Genomic DNA, 3,844 nt, shown 5'->3' on the forward strand with positions numbered 1-3,844 from the left:
GTTAGACAGTATAAGTATACGCAGAAACAAAGTATAGAAAGGAATAGGTTCATTATTAGAAGTCATCTACAATGATCATCGACAAGAATAAATTATGAAAACAATGCATATTTATGAACTTTCGAATTTCATTCAAATTCAAATCGTTTATGACAAAAGAGGAACTCCTTACTGTAAGGTCACCCTCTTACTTAATTAATACGTAAGCACATGATTTATTTCGTGTAATCTTAGATAATGCAGAAAGTTAAAATTTTTATTTTATTATTATAATTGTAAAGCAATTATTATTAAAAACATGATTACGTTTCAAAGAAATTTGGCTAATATTTAAATAAAATTATATAGAAATATTTTCTGTGTAAAAAATAAAGTTGTTTTAATGTAAATTTTATCTTAAAGTAAATAATGTTTTTAATAAAAAAAAATACTTAGATACTAAAGAAATTATCATATTTCTATATTTTATATCTGACATACACATTATACATATACAGTATCTTTACAATTATGAAAAATTCAGATATTATTCATAAGTCTCAAGAGTAAATTCATACAGCCGCATCATATCAAAAATACATATTTTCATTTCAAAATTACATCTTATAAACCCGCGTAAAAAATTGTCAAATTGTAAATCAAGTCAATCGGTTTACTAAAAAAAAAAATAATAAAAATAAATAATAAAAAATTTCGGAATCGATTCAAGCCAATCCCCACAAGTCTATCTCTTTACACGAATTTCCACCGCATTGCATTCCATCTTTGTTTTGCCTTCAGGAATTTCTAGTTATTTCTTTGGTTCCTTCATTCCAGACAATTTGTTTCTCTGATTTTTCTATCTGATTTTTACTCCAGAAACGTGGATGTTTTATATTCTAGTGATTTCCTTAACACCTTTTCCCATATAAACGAGTCTGATATTTTAACATACCTCTTGACAATCTAAAAATATAAATTGATGCCCTTGATCAAACCTAATAGTCGCAATATATATTCAAAACTTTTTTTTATTAAAAAAAATGTATTTTCCGTTTATTTCCTCGTTGATTTAAATTGAAAAATTGTTTCCTTATTAAAACTCAAACTTTATCTTGTTCAAAATTAATAAAATTATAAATATTTATAATATTAAGCACACTTATTAAAGGTCTATAACCTTGAAATGAGAACTGGAAATATCCATTTATGCACATGATCGTTATTAATATATATATAATTAATAATTAAAATTAACTAATGATTATAATTTTAATGTTAATTTAATAATTCTTATGGAAGTACAGTTAGACTTACGGACGTTAGACAGTATAAGTAGAGAGTACAGTTAGACGTTATTCTTATGTAGTTTTAAAGAAATATTATTGTTATATTGAGAAATTGCTTTCAAATTCTTAAAATAGACGATATTAAAAGTTATTTAGCTTTATTAATTTTCGAACATCTTAAATAGAGATAAGCATACGAAGAGACAAATACTAGAACAAAGAGAATATCTATTATATGAATTTGAGACATAGAATATTAATGAATATAATGTCAGATGTCGAAGAGAAGTTAATCTGTTTTATTGATTGTTTAAATGTGTTCTTTCTGTAAATAGAATAGATTTGAAAACATGACTTAAGAGAAAGGAAAGATAAAACTATTGATGTTATTTGCAAGTTTCCCAATAAAACAATACAACATTTTTGCTACAACAATGTTTTTGCTAAGTAAAACAATGTTTTTGCTAAGTATTTAATTACATTAAACGTTCCTCCTATCGAATATTGTGTAAAAAATTCTTACAAATTAGTCTAAAGCATTTAAATGTTATGTAATTATGTATTATGTAACAGTTAAAATGTAAATTACACATTTTCGATAATTCTCTTTAAGCAGAATATCCGTTAAAATTATTCTAATTATCATTAGTTTGATATCTAACCACTCGACAATTATCTTCGGTTAGATTAGATTTTAGATATTTGCTAAATATCGTTATATAAATTAGAGTCCATTTACAATATAGTCATTTCATCAAATTTAAATCAATTATTTTCATAAGATATTTATATAAATTTAGCTTTATATTGTATTAAATATAACAATTTTTTATCCTTTAAGTTTTAATCATTTTTCCATTCGTTTGTTTATGCTTTGTGACAATTATATTGACAATAAATTACTTTTTTATGCTATAAATAAAGAAGATTCTTAAGAGTTACATAGCTTATTTTCGACGTAATCTATGCACTGTACAGTACATTATGTTAATTGGAATCTATCAATTAGAACTTAATACATTTAATTTACTAGAACATATTCTGTTTGTGTAATAATTTATTTCACATCCCAAATATTACAAATTAGAAAATGTAAAGACAAAATGGAACTTCTTAAAGCTATCATACAAAGAAAATATGAAAAATGTTATGTAAATTATCATTTTTATTTAAAAAAATAACATAAAACTGTTTTATTAAAACTAAAATTTAATAAATAATTTTCATATTCACTCATATAAAGTTTTGTCTTTAAATTCACCGTTATAAAGAATTCTTACGGAGTTTTTTGATTGTTTACTAATTAATCAACAATTACGGTTACAAAATATTAATATAGTTACTATTTATCAATATATAAAAATATAATTTTAATATTTCAATTTTTTTAAACTTAGAGTGTATTTAAATAGGAAAAAACTATTGTTATACTTCTTGAATAGTTCAGAATTTCATTCCTAGATGGTACCACTAGCACCGAATGCTGATTTTTTTTATTTTTTTTTATTTTTTGAAACTTGACCATGAATATATGAAATAAAATTTGTAATTTTTCTATTTAAGCGATATCTGTTGTAATAATTTAATACTTTAGATTAATAATATTAAACAAAATAAATTCTTGAGAAATATTTTAAAAAATGAACTTAAATAAACGTTTTATTATGTTATTAAAGAGATTTTTAAAACTGTACACAATTGAAACTTGTGCAAATACATCTAAAGAAATTGTTTATCATCCAAACTAGTAGGCTGCAGTTTTAAGAATAAAAATATATATATAAATTGGCCTAAAACTGACAAAACTTGGATTATTTAAAAAAAATTATTTATATATTGATTTATATGCATTAGAAAATCTATAAAATTTTTTCTTAATTTAATTTTATTTTTGAGGTTAAAAACAGGAGAAATCCTAGACTGTCCTGGGCTTGCCGGAAATGGTCATTAAAAAAGTAGTAGCCCATAAGCAAACCTCAGATGGGGCGATATTGTAATAAGATAAAACAGTATATAGAAGTTATATTGCTTTAATTTTTACTTAAAATAAACTAAATGAAAAAGCAAAACTGAAAAGTAACGATTAAAATATTAAAATGTGAAATATTAGTTTTTAAAATAATAAGGAAGCTCCTGTCAGCAATTAAAATCTTAAAATCTTCTAGATCCTTGTCTGCTTATGAACATATTTCATGAGATTTTCTAAATTCAATTCAAAGTAATTCATTAAATAATTTATTCTTAACTTAACTTAACATGAAAATGTGATATTAAAAGTATGGAATAAAAATTTATAAACCATTAGTGGATAACAAATGTAAAAATTTTGTAATGGAGTTTAACTTTCTTGAGATGAACATTAAAATTTATATTTTAAAGACACATGTTTATGTGTCTTTACACTCTTTATGACTATTGAAATCTCTATTTTAAAATTCTTATTATATAAATTTATTATTTATAATATTTATTTATATCTCTTATTTTAAATATCGTATTAATTACTCAGTATATACTTTAATTTTTTCTTAAGAAATAATAAAACAACGTTTTATGGTTAAAAAACTTATTAATTA

This window comes from Centruroides sculpturatus, unplaced genomic scaffold (genome assembly GCF_000671375.1).
Source record: "Centruroides sculpturatus isolate CEXI.00-Female unplaced genomic scaffold, Cexi_2.0 scaffold349, whole genome shotgun sequence".
NCBI lineage: Eukaryota > Metazoa > Arthropoda > Arachnida > Scorpiones > Buthidae > Centruroides > Centruroides sculpturatus.